Below are 23,129 nucleotides of genomic sequence, written 5' to 3'. Positions count from 1 at the left end.
ACCCCAATGGTCGTGTTTGCTCAAAAGCAATTCTTCCTATATCCAGCGTCCCTCCTGCCCGCCTTTCTGGCTATTTCTTCCCTATTAAATCTTCCAAAATTGGTGAATATGTTAGTCAAGAACCTGACAATTGCTAAGGAATTAAGCATTTTCTGCGGGAAGATGCCGTCGCCCTTCCATGCTAACACATCCACGTTGCACCCGCCGTCAAATTCTTGGCGCGCTCCGAGCGCTCACAGCCCTTCAGGTTTCCAGAGCCGTCGAGCTCGGAGCACGCCAGAGCCTTTGTCCCGGGCCACCCCGGCGCGGCGGAGGGGAAGGCGGCGTTAATCTCGTCAATATACGCAGCGGCAGGATGGCTGCTCCATTACAAATCGATCTGCGGCTTTCCGCTCTTGCTTTAGGGATGCCGGTTGCAGAATCCGCCTTGGAACAAACTTTGCCTGGAACGGTGAAAGTAGTTCGTTCTGGCGAGGGAAGAAAAAAGAGGAAAAAAAGGAAAAAGGGAGGCCTGCTTATCACTTATTACTCGCAAGTCATTTTTTCGTGTCTGGTTTTCGGACTCATGATCTTAAATTCTAGTTTAGGGCTTAAACTCTGATTTCTCAAAGAACGAGAAAATAAAAATTGCTGAAATACCCCCCAGCACTTGTGGCAGGATAATACATCCTCTACAGATCAGTTCAACTTGATGTTTATTATTAGAGGAGAAGAGAGTGGTCTGTCCTTGGGCTTCTTTGGGCACTCACTGGGCCACCCTTTTCAGGGTCCATATGGTTTTTTTTGGGGGGGGGCTTTCGTCTTACTCAACTGTTCACTTGGCTTCTAACCTGGAATCCTGCCAATTTTACTGTCTCTCAGATTAGGACCCAAACCCCTGTTTGCTTATGTGCTGATCAGGTGACCTCAGAGTGCGGACAGGATGCCTGGCCAGAAATAAATCCCAATGTAGGGATTTAGTTCTCCAGAAGTGAGGGGGAGGGGGAGAGGGAGGGGGAGGGAGGGAGGGGGAGAGAGAGAGAGAGAGAAAGGGAGAGGGAGGCGAAGAGAGAGAGGTGTCAACTTGAAATGTTTTTTTCTGCAATTTATCTGCAATCCAGGGCTGAAATCCAGCAGGTTCTGGAGAACCTGTAGCAGAGATTTTGGGTAGTTCGGAGAACTGGCAAATACCACCTCTGGCTGGCCCCAGAATGGGGTGGGAATGGAGATTTTGCAGTATCCTTCCCCTGCCATGCCCATCAAGCCACACCATGCCCACCAAGCCACGCCCACAGAACCGGTAGTAAAAAAAAAATTGGATTTCAGCACTGCTGCAATCTACTTGGGTGCCCACCGCTGTAGACAGGGAAAGTGACATTTAAGGCAACAACAACAACAACAATAACAACAACAAGATGTTACTAGAGAATGATTGGGTCATTCTCTAGTAATAAACCAGTTTGAACAGGTGCAAATCATTCTAAGAGGATCTCCCCACAGACATTCTAAGGAGATCTGCTTCTGGAAAGGAAGACCAATGAAAGACAAGTGGAAGTTGCCTTAGTGTGCATGTGTGTGGGGGTGGGTGGGTGGAGGAGATTGAACCTTTTTGTCCTGAACAAATGGTTAATAGGATGTTTTCATACTGTGCCAAGCAGAACCTGTCACTGAGCCGAGAATAATCCAGTAAGAAGGGCAGTCTTTACAATACAATCTATCTGACTAGTAGGGGTCTCTGTCTAGCAAAGGCTTTCTGGATCTCACTAATATAAAATAATTTTCCTGCCTTTGATTAAATGTGGTCATTAAATGTTTCCTTTACACTTTCCTATTAATAGGTAAGGAGGTGAAGGAGTCCCTGCACATTTTACTCTGCTAGTTGTTGCCGACTACAAGGGGCGGTGCTCATCACTGTTTCTTCCTATTAATATCTATGCATTAAACATCCTTTGTTAGACAGAAATTGCACCATTCTAATTATTTCACTTGTGTCTTAGTTTTCATAACATCAAGATAGCTTTCCAGGTGGATGGTTTTTGATGTTCTCCCTTTGGCTTCATAGTTTCAGTTGTAACATGCATTCCATGGGCAAGTCAGTCATACGCTATTCCTGGATACTTTCTTTTATTCAACTCCTTTTCTTTAACAATCATCCAACATTTCTTACTATCTAGTATATTCAGTTCGCAATGGACATTCTTTTTTTTATCATGCTTTCCTTCCTGGGTGGTCTTGTCCATCTATTGCAAACTTTTCAAATTTCCCAAGACTGTTAATACTGCCATTTTGTCAGCGACTATATAAACTACTGTATATATAGGAATAAGTCAGCAATATTTATTTCTAATATACTTATTTATGTATAAATATGTATAATTTCTGATGCTTTGCATTCAGGATTCAAACAAGGTACTGACTTTCAAAAATTTACCAGTATTTGGAAATATAGTCTGTTATTTCTTTAAAATTTGGTGCAGAACAATAAGAGGATAGGATTATAATAAGGACATTTTCTTAGATATTATTGTCACACTCATTATTATAATTAATCATGTCAGAATCAAGTTTCAGTGACTATATGTCTGTCTGTCTGTCTGTCTGTCTGTCTGTCTGTCTGTCTATCTATCTATCTATCTATCTATCTATCTATCTATCTATCTATCTATCTATCATTCTCCAGGATGATCTTCACTTCACCTGGCTGTTATAATCTTCTAATGGTGCACCCATCACCATTGTAATTTACTCCATGATATTGGTCATCCTTTTCTTCTCTTCTATATTTCCCAGCATTACAGATTTTTTTATGTACAAAATATGATAATTTGAGAATGGTGATTTGTGAGAACTCTGGACTGATTTCTTGTATGACCTATTTGTTTGTTTCTAGGCTAGCCACAATATTCTCAAGAGTCTTCTCCAATATCAAAATTCAAAAATGCCCTCTCTTGCTTCCTCTGAAGTTCAGATTTTATCTCCATTGTAGCTATTAGAAAATGCAAAGCTTTTGAAATATATACAGTGTAGAGCAATATTTTTGAAACCATATTCCACGATTTTTACTAATCCCTAAACTATACTCGTAGTAGTCTGCAACACTATGGTATTTCACATGTTGTGGCTTATATGGACCCTATCCTAAAATACAGAAATTTCTTCATGAAATAAAGAGCAAAATGTCTTTCTTCTCATAGTCTCAGCACAGAACTGAACCATTGAATCCTTCACCATGGTAGGCCACAGTATCCTGTACTCTGCCCAAATCAGCAATCTGGTTTAGGAGACCCAGGGCATATTTTTGCCCCTCAGCTTGGAGACACAGCTAGGAGCTGGCACTTAGCATTTGCTGGCTGTGACAGCCATCTTACTCTGCCTTACTCTAGTATGCATGCATAAAAAGAAAGAAAAAAATTCCAGAGGGTTGACTCTTTTCTGGAGTCTCTGGGGAAATCTTTCACACATGTAATTGATTTGAAAGCTATACTTCATAAGTAGCACAGTTCATCCCTCCCTTCTCCCCCAGCTCTTCTTTTGACCAATGCTCATCTGTGACCTCTGGCACTGAGCCATCATGTGCAACTCACTAATGCTCAGGAAATTGCCAATCAGTTTCAGGGAGGCAGGTTGTTCTCCTGCCTCCTGAGGCAACAGTCTCTGGAGAGAAGGGGGAGGTAACCACTTTGTCTCTCTTTAAAATGTCACCGGGATTGTAGGAAAACAGGTAAGGCTTGCTTTGCAAAAGCTTGACAGAAACAACCCAAAGAGATAGAGAGCTACATGGGCCTGAGCTCAAGGGGCTCAAGTCTCACATAAATCTGGCTGCAGCTCTGTCCCTGAATGGATCACTGACAGCTTGACATCCCCTTCAGGAACAGCACCTTTGAAACAATTTATGCTCCAAATACATTACTGAAGGCATAATTTCAAGCAGGAAGAGGGTGCAACGTGCTTCTAAAGAAAAACCAAGAGATTGCTCATGAACTCTACTTGTTCCCTAAGGCCAGTTGAAATAGTCTCATAATCATTCTTGAAGGACATGTCCCTATGGCACTGCCTGTCCCATGCTCCGCCCACAGCTGAGACTGCCTAATTTCATATTTAGCTATTTCAGTATTAAAGTGATATTTTCTGTCATCTCATGACACAATGTTCTGTGCTTGATTTCTGGCCTTGCAGCAATGAGAATGACACAATCAGGAATCAAGATTTGCCCAGCTCCTATTGGACAATTTTGACTGTAGTACACATGCCACCTCCTCTCTCTGTTACTGGGAACTGTTTTCTGTAGCCATTTTGTTTTTTGCTAACAAGAACACCTGGCTACAGGCAGTTGCCCACATAATGTCTGCCTGGCGCTTTTGGAAACACAGACAGGCTTCATATCAATTGTGTTCATTGATTTTATGGAGCAGCACTAGATCTCTTTCAAATCACTCAGAGTGTTAGCACTCTTATCATAGAAAGAATGCTACATTGCTCTCTCTGTCTTTTTCTCTCTTAAAAAAAATAACAGCATCAGTAACATTCCTATGAACAGCAGCAAGCCTTCCATAAAAATGTTACTCTTCCAATGCTTCATGTGCTTCCCCAATGTTTCATGAGCTGCTTCACCACACTATTGATCAATTAACAATCCAAATGATTTGGGGTTGGGCACATGTCTCTACTACCGTCCTGAAATAACATTAGACTCATTCAGAATTAGCCCAAGTGACAGCCCATTTTCCACAAGCATCTCTGTGTTGATTGTCTGTCACTTAGACAATTTGAAAAGTGGAATTTATTTTGTTAAATGGATAGTTACACTGTTGATATGGTCAAAGCTTCTATGGAAGAATAATACTATTGGTGCCTAATTTGCAGGTGATTGGTGCCCCACTCTATCCCACCCTCAGCTAAGGAGAGCAATTGTTAGTTGTTTTTCCACTTATCAGGTTGAAGTGGGAACATTGGTGGAGACACAGACATCTGTGTAACAACCAGATATTAAGTTTCCTGTTGGGGCTGTATACATTACTGTAGATACAAATAAATACTGTAACTTCAGTGAGGCCTTTAATTCAAAATATTTCAGAAATCTTGACTTTCTAAAGTATTCTGTGGTGAGGATGGAAATTAACAATGTATACAAATTAGGATCAAGATTGAACAAATAGAGGTAAATTCACATAATGGGGTAAGCAATGATGGCTTTGATTTGGTTTTGATCTACCATGTTTTATAAATATAGCTTGAGGTTTGGTAACTGTAATGTATGGTTTAGCACGTTGATTGAGCTTAGCCATCTTGAGTTATTCAACATGCTGTTATTATAGTAAACGATGGCTTGAAACATAGTATAGTATTATTATAGTAAACGATGGCTTGACACAAACAATGTGAGAAGTCCAGCATATTTCTCTGTAAATATAGTAAGAGGATTTAACTTCATAAACCTGAACGTAAAGAGATTAAAGTTGAAGTCCTTGGAACTGGTGAATTACCAAGAGCAGACTGCTAAGACCTGCTTTGTATCCATTATTTATGACTTTTCTCTCTCAAGAATCCTAATTAAACAGGACTTCCGGTGGCTCTGCTGAAAGATGCTCCTTTGTGAGCGCCAGCCCCAGGACTCCATTAGAGCCACTAGAACAGCGAAAATCAGCTGTCTAGCGGCTTGAAAACTTTCCCCCTGGGAGAAGGGGGGAAAGAGAGCCGATAGGTGTGGGTAGAGCTCCCCAAGAGCCCCAGGTTTTTTTTTTTTAAAATCTGGGACTTAAAGGGTGAGAGCTCCCCAGGAAGCCCGTCATTGCTCCGGACCTGGGATGTTTCTGCCCAAGCAGAACTAGACGTCGCGACCACCCCAGCAACTCAACTTTAAAGAAAAAAAATTTGGACTTGACAGCTGGCAGAGCAAATACAGGAGAAACTAAAATTGCAAGTATTAAACTTTGACTCCGAAAAGTCTATCACTTCCCTCTGAATTTCTATGGGAGAAAGGGAAAGTAAGATGGCGTTTGATTCCAACAGGGCATGGAGAAACGAAAGTTAGATACAAAGTATTATGTGGTGCTGAAAGCCCCTGTTTAAAAGAAGAGGATTTTATTTTAAAAGGAGAAGGATTTAAAAATCATTTCTAAAAAAAAAGACTTGTACCACTTAAGGATTGGAATAAATGATTTAGTTGCTGGAAAAGTACAAAGTGAAAGTTTTATTGGGGGAAAAAATGGCTGGCTTTTCTGAAAGTGATGAAGGCTCACCATTACATACATCAGTAAATACACAAATACTGACTGTGGATTTCTTTGAAGAAATTTTAGAATCATTTACCTCCGCGTTAGTGGAAAGAATGGAAGGGTTTTTCAAGAAGGATTTTACACAAATTCGAAACAAAGATACAAGTGAAGATACTGAATCGGTATGTCAGTTGCCAAACAATAGTGAGTTGCTGAATGAAGAGGCGAAAGAAACAATCCAGTTTATTGTGCCTCTGGAAAAGGAAATGGAGGCTTTTCAAATTAAGAAGGAAAGGCAGAAAGGCTTGAAGGAGCGTAACAAGGAAATATTGAGAGACATTTCTCCAGAGGCTTTGATACAGAGAACTGGAAAATTGTCAGGAGGTGTTGGGATTTCTTATATAAGAAGGAAGATTCAAAGTGGAACTTTACAACTTTTTTACAAAAATGGATTCCCAATCGCAGTTAAAGAGGTGTTTTTATTGAAAGGAATTACTTTGTGAAGAGAACAGAATTGTAAGGTTCAGCAACTTCAGTTAAAAATCCAAGAACTTATAAAAATAAAAGAAGGTGGAGGAAAAAGACTGAAGCAAAAGGTTCGCAAAAAAGTCAGGAAAAAATGGAGAAGGAAAAATTACAATCCTCTTTTTTAGGGAGGATAGTAATAGTGAAAATGAATGATTATACCTGTATTTAGAGATATGATTTGTTCTGAAAAGTTATATTATAGTGAAAATGAATGATTTACCTATATTTAGGGACATGATTTGTTTTGAAAAGTTATATTAAGTAATGTTATGGTTGAATTGTTATGAATTGGTGAAGAATTTATATAAGTTTATGGGTTAAAAGAAAAATATTGTGGATGTAAAAATTATGGACAGTGTAGATCATTCAATATAAGTTTATGGGTTAGAAGAAGGATATTACTTAAACCTTTATACTTTGTTTTAAATTACATTAATACTATATTAAAAAATGCTTTGTTGAAGAATAAATATAAACTTGTGGGGTATAAGAAAAATATAAGTGATGCAAGGGTTGAGGGAAGGTTTTTGACAATATTTTATATAGATACTAAATAGTGAAGATGTTATTTGATTATATGTAGTGGATTTGTAGAGAATAAGATGAATAAGTTTATGCAAAGCTATTAAGCAAGGAATGTTTCCAGGAAGAATTAATATAAGTTTATGGGGTAAAAAGTAAAAATAAGGTTTTTACAATATATTTTATTTGAGATTGGTTAAAATATTTTGTTAAGGTGTTAATATATGTAAGGGTTGGAGATCTGATGGTTAACTGTAACTGGGTTCTGACTGTGTAATGCTGGAAGAAAGAAGACTTGCTTATTATTTAAGAACGGACAAGAACGAAGTTGGATTGATTACTTTCAAGCAACAATTGGTTTAAATAGTTATACTTAGATATGAACAAGGGGAGTTAAAGTGCAAGAGGGAGATAAATCTATAGATAGTTAGCTTATGTTTTTTTTTATGTTTGTTAAATGCTATATCCTGTATTTGCTCTGGGAAGTCCAGGGGAGGCGGGAGGGTTGGGGCAGAAGAGGGGAGGAGAGGGGGGGAAATATGTGTAAACTTTTTCTAAAACTTTTCAATAAAAAAAAAAAGAAAACTGCGAAAAAAAAGAAAGAATCCTAATTAAACTGAAAAATTATTCAAGTGCAAGCAATAGGGCTTCTTACTGACCTGTTTCCAGAATTTTGTTTTCCTTTTCACAATGATCCTGTTTCCCAAGCTTTCGAATGACAAGGGAGGGATTGAGGGAATTTGATTCTGTTTTCATACATGCTAAAGGGCACGTCAGAGACAAGATGTTGATTTGAATGTCAGAGCTAGCAGCTTGTTGCCTATTAAGGGGACTGACAGGCAGACTGGGAGAATGACGGAAAGGATGAGAACTGCCTGCATTCAACTGCACTTTTTTTCCAACTTAAAAATGGTAGTGTCACTCTGTCACTCTGTGGAACGTCTTGGCCCTGTTTTCCCATTACTGAGTGGAAGCTGAGAGTCATGGTAAATGAAATGAAGAAATAGACAGCATCTTTGTAGATGGACCTTATATTCTGAATGTTTTATATCTTGCCAATTCACAGGTTTTTTTGGTCTTTGGAAAGGCACAATACAGCACAAACTATTTTGTTCTTTTTGATCACAATGCCACCACTACCGTTAACACTAGGCCACAATGGATCCCTTAGAGATAGAGAGAAAGAAAAGTAATATAAAGTTGTTTCCATGGAAGAAAATTCTGTCTATAGGTTAAGAAAGAGGCTATTCTAATCTGCTAAATCTATCAATGACACATATAAGATTTAATAATGCTCTTTGGTCCACTTACAAAAAATATCACACACTGATAAAACATGGATATGTAAAGGGAATAATGCATTTTGGTACATTTTATTGAATGAGAACTATTGTATATTGTGGAAAATATGTTTATTCTGAGCTGGCCTCAGATTCTCATTTAGGCACATGATAGGAAGAGAGTCATGCTAGTTTATAATAGCAAAAAGATCAAGAGTCTGGTAACCAACTATCACATTTTATTAATAGGCATACAAGGCTACAACTCATAATATTTTATGCCTTTTAATGACATTTATTAGCTGGAAAAGATCACAAAACTCACAAATGTCTTTGGGGATTGACTGTGGCACTTTATCTATCTATCTATCCATCCATCCATCCATCCATCCATCCATCCATCCATCCATCCATCCATCCATCTTGTATGCTGCTGAATTCCCAATTACCCTGGGCAAATCACAACAAGAAAATTGCCATAGAACCAATTAAAAGAAATTAAAAAAAAGAAGATAACAAATGGAAATTATTTTTTATTTATTAGCTTTTTATACCACTTTTATTATTTTATAAGTAACTGCCTCCTCATTTTCCCCACAACAATAATCTTGTGTGGAGAGTTGGTTTGAGAGAGATAACTAGCCCAAAGTCAACCAGCTGGCTTTCATGCCTAAAGTAGGATTAGAATTCACACGCTTCTGATTTCTAGGCCAGTATCTAGAGGTTAACTGGATGGAAATGAAGGAAGGGGTCTCCTTCTTCCTCATCGAAGCCCTGGGTAAAGAGGCAGATGTTCTCAACTCTTCTAAACAACAGTAGAGTTGTGGCCATTGGCATCTCATTCCAAATGGCAGGTGCTGTTACAGAAAAGGCCTGTGTCCAGAGTCCTGACAGATGAAATTGTTTAATTGAAGGATCCAAACTATCAGATCAAATTGGTTGGGCAGTTACTATGGAGACAAGCAGAACCTCGACTAACCAGGTCCTATGCCATGCAGGGCTTTAGAGCTGCAGAGAATGGAATGTTCCATCATAGAAACAGCATCCACTAATGAAAAAAGTGGTGCACACCAGCAGGGCTAGCCTGAACTTTCAATTAGGTATGAGGACTACTGATATCAACTGGCTTAATTATATTACTGAAACATATAATATCATATATTTCTATAATGACTGTTTTTGTCTTCTGCTAACTCATTCATCCTTGTTTTATGGAAATACAGTATGCAGCTATAGGTACAGAACTCCTGCTTATATAGAGAAACTCCATTAACACTATACTTGCAATCTTGCATTGACTGGAGCCATACTCATAAATAAGAGTTTATAGTATTATAGTGTATGGATTTAACAAGAGCACTATTGACATAGTTGTACTCCAGTATTGGGGAGTTCACAACTATGTTGATAAAGTGAAGTCCACAGAAACTCTTTTCATGTGAACTTTATATATGATCTTATTTGGGTCTTCAGATCTACCTTCTGTACATAATTTGCTGATATAAAAGACAGTCTTCTTTATTACAGTACTTGTGGACCTCCCTTTCGAGTGACACTGACTTTATAATCTGTTCAGCTCCCAGTGATTGAGTTATCTCTTATTTTATGCTTTCTTCAGTGTTTTTAAAATCTTTTTCTCTTACCACTCTTCTCAGTTTCAAAAGTTATGGAAGATCCCAAAAGAGCTTTTATTTCTTTGGGTTATATTTAATTACATTTATCATATTAAAAATTAAAAAATAAAATTGATGCATTTGCTGCCACTACCCCACTTCCCATGATTGTTTGATGGAATTTTAATACTATATTATTTTTTCAAAATAATAGGCTGGCAAATAATTATAATTTTGCAGAATCCCAAAAGGACCTTGGAAAACATGAAGGTTCCTAGGACCACACTTTAAAAATGCTGCTCTATTCTTTTTTTATTATGATTAAATTTCTATTATTAGAGTTCATAAGTAGATTCCAATTTCAGGATTTTATTTTGTATGCCTTCCTAGTAATTTTTATTTTGGAAGAACTATTTACAAATATTTTAATGAATGTATAGAACACATTTTGGAATAATTGAATTTGTAAGATGTAAAACATTCTCCTGGTTTATGCAGCAAAGCCATATGTTGTGACCCAGGCCCAAGTAAGTAGTAGGAAAATCAGTCAGTGAAAAAACAAACAAACTTTATTTGAACAGCTGAGGATTACTTCATTCCCAGCGTTGTTCAACTAAATTAAAGCAAATTTCTCCCAACACAAATTCCTCAGTCCTATCACAAACCTTAGTACAATTAGGCAAATTGCCAAAGGCCTTTCTTGGCAATCGTTCAGAAGTCACAGATACAAAAATAAATACAAGACGTAGACAAAGAAGAAGACAAAGCTACCAACGTTGTTTTCCGGCAAAGCCCAAACGGCGTTTTAAGCCTTATGGGAGGGGCCAATCATCTCTTGGCCCTACTCCAGAGTTGTCCTCTTTGCTTGAGCTGCTCTTGCCTTCTGGCAGCTCTTCTCATGCATGCATTAGGAACAGGCTCCTCCTGTTCCTCTGCCTCATTCCTATCAGTCTCTGGAGGGTCTGGAGTCCGCACCTCACTCCCCGATGGCCCTGGCCCCATCTCTGCCTCTGATGCAGAGCCCTCATCCCGGCCTTCCCAGCCTCCAGGACTGGCCCATGTTCTTCCTCAGCCTCATCGCTGTCCGACTCCACTGCCAGCTCTGCAGGCTGCTGGCGGACCACAACACCATATTCAATAAAAACATAAGTGCTCATTTCTACATGTGTCATTTTTTCTATTTGCTGAAGGCTATTTAAAGCAACTTTTTACTTACTTTTTTATTTATGGCATTTCATACCAACAGAGCAGGCCTGTCAACCCTGATGAATCAATTCAAAATTAGGACTTAGGTGTGCATACTAATAGTGTACGTAAGGCTTCATTCTTAGGTTCGACTGTATCCATTCCAGGGGTGAAATGCTCCCAGTTCGGACCGGCTCGGGCAAATAGGTAGCGATGGCAGCGGGCAGTTCAGAGAACCGGTAGCAAAAATCCCTGCCCCCGCCCCCCCATGCCCAGCTGAGCCGCGTGATCATCAGAGCCTTTTTTTTCTTTTAAATGGCTCTGAATCCCAGCTTGGATTGCCAGAGCCATGTAAAAGAAAAAAAGTTTATTTTTTTCTCCCCCCCCACCCTCCCTACCCTCCAGCTTGCTTACCTTAGCTGCTGGTCGCAACACTGTAATACCTGCAAACTATTGCATCAGCAAGCAACTGAATCTCCCTGCCTACAATCAAGCTCATCGGTGAGCAGCTCTATCTGCAACTTTAAGACTTGTGGACTTCAACTCCCAGCAAAGCTGGCTGAGGAATTCTGGAAGTTGAAGTCCACAAGTCTTAAAGTTGCCAAGGTTGGAGACCCCTGTTCTTTTTTTTCCCCTTTGAGAGCTTTAAAAAAAATAGTTAATTCGGGTTTTTTTTAGTTGTTCTTTTTTTAGACCTAGCCATTTAAAGTTTAGGATGTTTTAAATTTAGCTGCTTTTATATAAAAATAAAAATAAATTAAAATAAAATAATATTTTTGCAGTTTTCTAAGATTTAGTGTGTTTCTGTAGTGTTTCACTCTAACTACACAAACACACAAAATCTCACAAAGCTGTATGTGAAATTTTTTGTGTGTAAAGTGTGAAAGTTGGTTTTTTGGGCTTTTTGTGGCTGTGTGAGGTTCCTGCTTGTTGCAGGGGCCATTTTGGGTCTCGCACAGCTGCTTTTACATTGTGGATGAGCCAGTTGTGTTGTGTTGTGTGTGTGTAAAGTGTGAAAGTTGTTTTTTTGGGCTTTTTGTGGCTGTGTAAGGTTCCTGCTTGTTGAGGGGCCATTTTGAGTCTAGCACAGCTGCTTTTACATTGTGGGGGAGCCAGTTGTATTGTGTTGTGTTTTGTAGGTTAAAAAAGGGCAAAGAAGTGACATTGACTTGGCCACGCCCACCCAGTCACCTTACCACCAAGACCCGCCCACTAATTAAGCCACGCCCACAGAACCGGTAGCAAAAAAAATTAGATTTCACCTCTGATCCATTCTAGTTGCATACTTCAGAATTAAAATCAGAATATAGTTGTCTGTTTTGAATAGCTTGATTGTTTCAATTAGGCTGATGCATGATGAATATTCTGAAAGTATTATAGAATAGCACATTTATATTAATTATCTTGAGTAAACATTAGCTTGGCTCATTCAAGCTGAAAAAAATCCCCCCACCCGCCAGAGTAGATAGTTTAAAAGGTGAGGGCCTTCCTTGAGAAAAGTGGAGCTAATATATCAATCAGAAGGGGGAAATTTCCATGCCAAAGAAATAAGTAACATTTACTTTAAAAAAGCATACTCTAGAATATTTTTGTTCCAGTTGTCTGAAAACCCTTGAACACCATGAAAGTCAAAATAAGTATTTTTCTAAATGATGTTTGGTGAGTGAATGCAAGTTTTTCATTGTCTTTACCTTGAATGTACACTGGGAGTAATCTAATGGGAATGAATAATTGTTCTTAAAGGAATACAGGCTTTTTAATACAATTTTCTCCTCTCAATTTATTATTGCCATGAGGCATTACATAATGGTTGTGATAGGAACTCTGGAAATATTTTAAATAAAGCTAAGCTTCATAACTGAAAAAAAATTAATGATTTAAACATGACAAATTTATGCTATTGCTTAGTCATTAATGTAGTTGGATTTGGCATAAATCCATGGTTGTAAATAATGAATTAATTCATTTCAACATTCATGGACCCCTTTAAAAGCTGCTATGCTAGCTAAATTATTTTTGAATATCTGTGTCTACAGAATTTTGTAGCGTATTCTGTAATGTTTTTAAAAAATCTTAATTTTAGAAGAAAGGTATGCATGACCACTGTTACAAAATGGAAACAAACATTTAATGGAACTTTCTTCAACCTATCAGGTCTAGGATATTTGGGGATTCTAGTTGCTGAGGAAATTTCTGAGAATTGCAGTCCCAATGTATCTGAGCCGCAGTGGCACAGTGATTAGAGTGCAGTACTGCAGGCTACTTCTGCTGACTGCTAGCTGGGTGCAATTTAGCAATTCAAATCTCACCAGGCTCAAGGTTGACTCAGCATTCCATCCTTCTGAGGTGGATAAAATGAGGACCCAAATTGTTGGGGGCAATATGCTGACTCTATAAACGGCTTAGAGAGGGCTGTAAAGCACTGTAAAGCAGTATATAACTCTAAGTGCTTTTGCTGTTGCTATCTGGAAACTACCAGGTCTGATCTAGTGTTATGAACTACAACTATACCAGATCAGCGTTCAAAATCTTCCATTCCTGAAGTGGTCTTGATAATCTCTATGGAGGTCAAGGATTGCAATTTTTTTTTTTTTTAGAAAATCAGCCTATTTCAATATAATTGAAGTATACTGTAATCAGCCCAAAGTCTGATGACTGGGATGCAATATAAATCCTTGTCCAAAAAGCAATTCCGGGTACCAGAAGTTTAAGTATACATATTTTTTTAAAAATGACAAGAATCCTCCTGGACATTAAGGACTAAGAGTTATGATGAGATATTTTTCTTATAGATCAGGTAACGTATAATTAATATTCTTTAATGTTAAGAAGTTGCCCTGAACATAACACATACAATCATAATAGAGAACCAGTGTGATGTAGTAATTGAATCAGTCAAGCTTATTTAAAGAATTATGAGGATAAAGAAAGGGGGAATGTCATGAATATTCCTTTGACTTTCAGAAATATGAGCAAAAGAAAGTAAATTTGCTAAAATCTGTATTAGAAATAACAGATTATAAAATTTCCATGTTCATTACTCTACCTTAATTTTCTGCTATGTGCTAAACCCTTTTTGAAAATATCTGTGATCTCCTGTTTTTAGTAGATAGATGGTATTTGTCACTGTTACTACTATTATTTATTCCTTTGGAAGAAGATTATAATATGGGAATATTTGTGTGGGCTTAATAATGCAATTTCTAGAAGCAAGCAAATTTTGACCATGACAATTTCTTTGAATGTAAATGCATTATGGAGAACTTTATAACTGATTTAGCTGAAATATGTAGTCTAACTATTTTTCATAAGCTTTAAGAACTTTATGACTTGAGTAAAATCGGCAGATGCTAAGCAAATCAATGGATATTAAATTGTATATCAATGTAGGTTGAAATGATAATATTTATCTGCAGGATATTTTTTCTTAAAACTATACAAATTATGAAATCTATTTAAATAAATCATATAAAATGCAACTACATATTTACATTCATGTAAATTTAAATATAATTGATAATACACAATAGACATCATCTATAAAAACAATGGTGAGTAATATTAATATTAACAACAAGAACTAGCAATGGCAAAGATCTGGAAAATTGACGAAAGAGACAAAGGGTGTAAAAGCAAAAGCCCAAGCCTTAAGAACAAATGCATACAAAGCCAGGATTGAGAAGACAGCAACAGACAGCAAGTGCTGCCTCTGTAAAGAAGCTGAAAAAACCATGGACCACTTTGATAGCTACTGTAAGAAGATCACACAGATGACTGCAAACAATGGCATAACAAAGTAGCAACAACGGTGCATTGGATTATCTGCAAGACATACCATTTACCTACAAGCAACAATAGGTGGCCCCACAAAATAGATAAAGTAACAGAAAATGAAGAAGCTAAAGTGCATTGAGACTTTAGAATTCAAATAGACACCTACATAACACCCCAGTCATTTGTCAATAAGAAAAACAAAAAGTCTGGATAGTTGACATGGTAGTATCTGGAAACAAATGAATAGAAGAGAAAGAATTGAAGAAAATCACAAATACAAAGTGTACAACCTAAACCACAAATAGAAATAGAAATAGAAAAGGAAGCAAAGGTCCCCTGGGTACAATCCGAAAACAACTGGAGCACTACTTGAACACCATCGGCATTGACAAATTCACCCTCAGTCAATTGCAAAAGGCAGCTTTACTTGGGACAGCTTACATACCGCAATGATATCTCCAACACCATCAAACATCCACATCTGCCTGTACCAGGTCGTTGCAAAGGACAGAATGGGCAGACAAAAATGCAAGTCTGAACATTGGGCTGATTGTGTGATGAATTGCATAATAATAATAATGTTACATTATTAGGGAACAGAGTAGGGAGCCTGGAAAGAGTGCAGAAAAGAGCAACAAAAATGATTGGGGGGCTGGAGGCTAAAACATATGAAGATCAGTTGCAGAAATTGGGTTTGTTTAGTCTAGTGAAAAGAAGACTAGGTGGTGACATGATAGCAGTGTTCCAATATTTGAGGGATTACCACAAAGAAGAGGGGTCAACCTATTTTCCAAAGCAATGGAAGGCAAGACAAGAAACAATGGATGGAGAGAAACAATGAAAGGAAAGAAGCAACCAAAACTAAGGAGAAATTTCTTAACAGTAAGAACAATTAAGCAGTGGAACAGCTTGCCTTCAAAAGTTGTGGGTGCTTCATCACTGGAGGCTTTTAAGAAGAGACTGGACAGCCATTTGTCTAAAATGATATAGAGTCCCCTTTTTGAACAGGGGGTTGGACTACAGGACCTCCAATGTCCCTTCCAACTCTGTTATTCTGTTAATACATTTTACCACTCAACCCAGAATAATTTGCTATTCAAACAATGGATTCTTAGTATTTACTCCATGTTACAAACTGACCAAATATTAGAATAATTATTTCCTTTTGTGTGAAACAGGCTGACAGTTCTCAGTAAAACCATTTGGTGTACCATTGAGACAATAACTAAACCATTTTGCATTCCAGGATCACACAAAACAATTCAGCGTCCAGGTGATAGGGCAAATCCCACCTAAAGATTGCATCTTCTGATTTGCCCACCTTCTGTTGCTTGTACTGCTAAACTTGTTGTTTCTATGATGTTGGCCTCATCTAGTCCCAGTCCATGAGTGACAAAGCTTTTAGTCTTCATTACTAAACATGTCCTTTTCAAGAAGCAATTCCCCTGCTAAGCAATACAATCACATCATGGCTTAAAAAGATGTAAAATCTACAACCTTTGTCATCCATTAACTTGGAGTTGAATAAGATTATGTTTTAGAAAACATGGGTCCCATGACTCTCGGTGGTCATCAGCCAACTTCCATTTCAGCTAATTTTTTCTAATGGTTGTTCTCTCCATTAGCCCTTTGTTTACTCAGATCTTATCATATCTGTAATTTCATCCACAACTGAACAGAACAAGTCCTCATCAGGCTTCCAACAGGATGGAGGAGAAGAAAATAAAATTCTACTATATTATTTGGAGAGTGAAATGAGAAAGTGCTTATGCTATACAGTGTTAACAGTATTTTTACTACAAGATGCAAAATAAAAAGCTTAAAAATCACATATGAAAAGGGAAAACCCATTTAGTACAAGACCAGTCAGGTTTTATCAAGATAAAACCAGAACCTGTCACATATAAAAGCCTAACCCATATGCCCACACCATGAGGCAAAGACCTGTGAGGGTTAACTCCCACAGGTCCCTTCACCTCTTGACCCCTCCTCACCTTAAGTCCGCCTCCAAGGTATATAAGCTCTATCCATGAGGTCCGGAGTTCAGTTCCAGCTGACCACCTGTAATAGATAGACATGTTGTAAATAAATACTTGCTGATCCAACATCTGTTTTGTGTGCTGGAGTTATTGGGCCAGATCGTCGAAAATAAGTAACAGAACCGTTATAAAAACACCCCACATAAAATATACCAAGCGATGCAAAAAGGAGAAGCATATCAGTTCATACAAAATAAATCTAAAAACCCTGCCTGAAAACAAAACCAAGCCTATGAAGTGGCCATGAAGTTCAATCCTTTAGCTTCTTTGTAATGTTTGGAAAGGAGCAGGGCAAGTGTAATTTAAATGGCTCTGCTAGGGGCAATTGTGAGATCCATTTTATTCAAAATTGAAATTTCAAAAGGTTAATAACGACATGGCTCTCCTGAGAGCTAAATACCTCAGAAAGTGTCTTCCTTGACATAGAGCAACCGCTCTATGGACAGGGCTGCAATCCCCCTTCCAGTAGTCTTTGATGCATTTATAGACGATTAGATAGGGGAAAAAAGCAAATCAAAAGTCGGCTAGACTGCAGACTATTTTAACAGTGGCTTCTCAGGAATGTGAATGCTCCCATTTCTTATTTGAAGCTCCTGTGAAGCTCCCTTTAATGTCCAACAAATACATAAACCGCATTAATTATGAATATATGACATCTTATTCATTAGAACCAGAGTGATTGCTTGGGTATGAATGCTGAGTAGTGACTGTGTAATGTCAGCAGTTCTTGAAAAAAGAATGTCCCAAATGTGTACATTGATTCTCTTTCTTTTTCTCTGCTTGCTAAATATATATACCAAGTGGTTTATTTTTACAACTGTACACAAAGAAAAGCTGTTTTAAGAGGCATTGAAACAGTCTGAAAGAAGCATTATGTTGTCCTATGAATAAGAATGAAGATTAATAAACAGAAAACAGGGCTAGCTTTCAAAAGGCTCTTTGACAAGATGGACGTAGGCATTTTCACATTACACTGTGTAATGTAAATGACATTATGTATCAGTAAGACTGGATATTCAGTGAGACCTACATCTAAGTGGGTATACACTGGCAGCCTTACAATTATTATTTCTTTTATAACTAATTATTATTTGGTAACATTAATTACATGTATGTAATAAATAATAATAATAATAATAATAATAATAATAATAATAATAATAATATGCACTTGATAACACATCAATATTTGACAGTGTGACATGCTGATTTAAGGAGTGTGTATCATCATCTAGAAGTGACTTTGAACTTTGGACAGTAGTGTTGCTTTGACCAGTCACTGCACCTCTTCATAAGTCTAGCAGACTTCAAAAACTTTATGGTTTTGCCTTGTTCTATCCCTTCAGACTGTGACTGATCTCTGTACTTCCCGGATGCACTATGGATTAGCATTGCTTTTCCAATGGCATATGTTATACAACCAATTTACACAACAAACAACTTCATTTATAGAGCACAGGCTCTGTTCCTGTCCTGCTCTGCTAAAACTTTCATAGTTTTGCAGTCAATTTCACTGCTGGGTTCCCTCTACCTATTTGCCAATCTGTCTTCAGTGCCCATTGGAAACTGATTCTGACTTTAGTCTTATTGATTGTGAAAAAAGATTTTTTTAAAGTGCATCCCATTAGTTAGTTTTAATACAAAGCAATTACAAGGACTTCCATCAGCTTGATATTGTCCACATATTCTTAAAATAAGAATATGCAAATCATATCAAGATATTTCTGTGCTGCTAGTAAAAGAGAGAAAGTGAATGAGTGACTGATACCCTGTTTACTGATACTTCATTTTATAAATTAGTGAACATTCAACCATGTAATTGATCTTAAAGTCATGTAGAAGAGGAAAAACTTTTAACAACTCAGTCTATAACTTATAAACTTTGATTATGACATTTCAAAGTTATTTTTATAAGGAATACATAAAAGAGCTGTGGTGGCATAGTGGTTAGATGCAGTATTGCAGGCTAACTCTGCCCACCACCAGGAGTTTGATCCTAAGCAGCTCAAGGTTGACTCAGCCTTCCAAGTTTGGTAAAATAAGGACCCAGATTCTTGGGGTCAATATGCTGGTACTGTAAAATGCTTAGAGAGTGCTGTAAAGCACCGTGGAGTAGTATATAAGTTTAAGTGCTATTGTTATTGCTATTGCTTTATGCCAACGAGAGGTATACCAATTGTATTTATTTTTAATGTTATTTTGTTTGAAATTAGCAATTGATCTAGGGAATTGTTGGTTACATTGTATATGCAGAAGTAAGGGACAAAGACTGAATATTGAAGTGTTCATTCTTCTCAGTGTAAATCTTTGTAAACTTCACCACACTTGCTTGCTATCTTCTGCCTGTTACTATTGGAAGCTGTTGGATAATATACGCTAGTAAAAGTGAGATAGCGTATTGCTGTGTCTATGTTATTATAAAACTCCATCTTTCAATATACTAACTAATTTAATTTAAAGTTTTAATGTTCATCTTTTTTTTAAAGTCTGAAAAGAACATGCCGTGAAAGCATGCAAACTTTGCAACAAATAGGAAAAAGTGTTTATTGACTTTACCGTATCTATTCATAATTACTTTGACATTAAAAAGTAACCCTATCAAAGACGGGATGTATGTCACTTAAGAGCTACAGTTTAATTAGTTCTCTTTTCAGATGGTTTATGACTGTTGACTCTCTTCAGATGGTTTATGACTGTTTTTTCAGTTTTAATACAGCAGCCCTAGAGCTTTGTTTAAGTAGTGATCATTCTTGCTGAGCATTTATCGTATTTATCGGTGAAAATATGATTTAAAAACCTACCATTGAAGTATTTAGAGAGGAGCTGACATCAAAATCAATAAATCCTGACAGAAGCCATTAACATTGTAATGAGTAACCCTATAATACTGTAAACCTGAGTTGGCAAGAGATGGACTCCGAGATGTAAAGACAAAATGTTTAACTATTGTATATAGATTGCTCAGTGGTTGAAAAATTGTCAGCCGCTCTCGAGAACAAAGATATAAGAATCATGAATAATGTAAACCTCCAATATTTATGTTACCATCTATGTCATTTGCCAATCTTGTTGTGAACCATCACTTTAAGCCTATTTCATTTTTTAATAATTGGAATAATATCTACATATTGACTTTAGTAACCTTGTAGCAGGAACTTACTAAATTAGTCACATATACTAAGAGCAAAAGAAGGACTTCTTGTGTAAGGGGTTTTTTTTATATATTAATTCTATTTTTTGGATATAAATGGATAATTCAGCCAGAACTGGTTACACCATCAACAGAGAGAGAAATTGCTGTGAAATGACCCTCTTCATTTTGCTAATGAGTTTCAGGTTACATGGATGGCCAATTTTCTGTGGTCAAGTATACCATTAATTGCTTTTTTGGAGTAATTATTATTTTGTAGATCAAGGATCTTTATTTTATTTATTTTAAAGGATCTTTATTTTATTTATTTTGCCCATTTTCCTAAAAATGTGTGTGTAATGGGAAGAAGAAATAACATTGAGGAACAAGAGGAAGAACTGCAGACAAAATAATAGTCAGATAAAAGAAATCTGGGTCTTGGGGAGAAATATAATTTGACATAGCATCTCAGATCTCACCCTCCCTAGTTCTCATGAAGATAAAGGATGGGGGGAAGGAACACATTCAGATTTGCATAATTTTGTTAGTGTAACCTCCGGTGAAAGTAGTATTAACCTGCAAGTCTTTGGTGTCCAGATTTGGTCTACTTGAAGGGCTGACGGCATGGGTAAAAGAGTTTTGGAAATCTTGGCATTTTAAAATTGTGATGTGACTATTTTTATTTTATGAAAGGTCTTTTATTCTGTTGAGTTGCTTTAAATGTATAGATTGAGAGAAGCCAAAAATACAAAGCATACTTATCAGAATTTCTATATTTTCCTTCATTTTGTAGCAGGAGATCTAAATGTCTTTGGTTCTCACAAATAAAATGAATATTGCATCCTGGTCAATGTTATCTTCTATGAGGATTGAAAAGGGATTTTCTGACAGCACAGAAGAGCTGTGGTTGAGGTTGAAGCAACATTTATTTATTTCAGGCATTGATAACCAGCTTTTTTACTTGGCCAAAAGCCATTAAGATGGTTGCTAACAGTTGAAAATGATTAAAGAATATAGAATGGATATAAATATAGAAACATGTTTTGAAAGGACATTAGTGACTTACCAAGTCTGAGGAGAGATGATAATGGCTGTTGATCTTATATGTTTCTGCTGTATTCGAAAATAAGAATTCATGTTATGAAATGGTTGATAAGGTCTGCAGGAAAGGCCTTTCTGGGGATACCCTCTGCAGAAAACCCTTTGATAAACCAAAGATTTATTTCCACCAACTATGTTACTTTTAAATTGTGGAACATTCTTCTTTGAGATTAATGAATGGCTGCCCATCCTCTTGCCTTCTATTGGAAGGCAAGAGGATATTAAAGTACATCACTGACTTTGAGCTGAGTCATTATAGTGATTTATTATTGTTTCACTTCATGCACTTTTAGCAATAATTTCATTTATGCAGAAAATTGTCTTGCCTTTTTCTGTTAGATGCCTTGAACATTTATATATATATTTATTTTTCAGTGCCATTGTAACTTTTGGTCACTAAATAAGCTGTTGTAAGTAAAGGACTAGCTGTATGGTTCTCTGTCATGGAACTATATTATTAGTGATAATATACATTCATATTAATTTGTTGACCTATATTATGAGCCAGACATTTACTGCCAAGACTTACTAAGACTATCTAAAATATCTTTACGACTCCCTTCTTTTCTGAGGAAGGCATCACATTTATTTAAATATTTAAAATATATTTTGACATTTTGTTATAGAAAAATAATATTATTGCATTTCTCTTTGAAAACATTTCTAAGCTCTAGAAGAGACTAATAAGGCATGAAGCTCCACCAAGTAATATATACAGTTTACAGAACAGTGTATACTGCATGGAGGCTTTGTTATATACTGTCCCATCTGAGACCCCTGCCTACCTTCACCCGATAGTCCTTGATGGTATTAAATAACCATTATTAAAACTTTCTATCATTTCTCTCCTATTTAATAATTGCATAGGGGATATAATAATTGGGGAAACAGATTGTGGTGGGAATTATTGTAATGACTAAATGGTACAGTAATGACTAATCATTATGGTAGTGACTAATGTTCCAGCCGGTGGACAAAGATGTTTCCCAGGGAATCAACCTTCATGTAGCAGTTTAGCAATACAGGGTGAGGATCAGAAATTCTATTAGGCTCTTATATGTGCCCCCAAAACAGGGGTGTTATGAAGTGCTTGGTTCTGCTACTTTATGTAATGCTGCCATGTTTTGGCACAGCCACAACTTCAGTCCCATTCTATGATTTTTTTTAGAAAGCCTTTCACAAATAATTGAAGTGTTGGTCCCAAAGGTGCTTTTTCAAGAGGCAACTGGACTTTCTGGTTTTTCTTTGAAGATGTTTTGCCTCTCATCCAAGAAGCTTCTCCCGCTCTGACTGGAGGGTGGGGAATGGAAGGATTTATACTCCTTGCAGACAGCTTTCAAACCAGCGGTCCTCTCTGTCCAAAATGTGAACTTTGCTGTCTTCAAAAGAGTCGCCTGTGTCTTGAAAAAGCACCTTTGAGACAATTTGGATGACTGAGAATCTCCATAGACATTGAAGTGTTGATGTTACCTACTCTTCATAGCCTAATAGTAGAAGTAGGTTATATAGACATTTTTAAATGCTTTAACATTTAATAAAATTAGTTATTTCATTCATATTTGATATTTAATATCAAATGAGAAAAATCAACAAGAAAAATGCACAGATATACATATCCCTCCTGCTACAGGTGTGCACAGGGAAAATTTTTATTTTAGTAAATGCTCTCTTTGGCTTCTACAAAGATTTGGTTTGGTATTCAAAACAGCCAAGCGTGAAGATTTCTTCAGGCTGCTATTAGTATGCTGATCATGCCCAGGATG

Source organism: Pantherophis guttatus, chromosome 5 (assembly GCF_059756535.1).
Source record: "Pantherophis guttatus breed Tessera chromosome 5, ASM5975653v1, whole genome shotgun sequence".
In the NCBI taxonomy this organism is placed as follows: domain Eukaryota; kingdom Metazoa; phylum Chordata; class Lepidosauria; order Squamata; family Colubridae; genus Pantherophis; species Pantherophis guttatus.
This window is presented reverse-complemented; position numbering follows the sequence as displayed.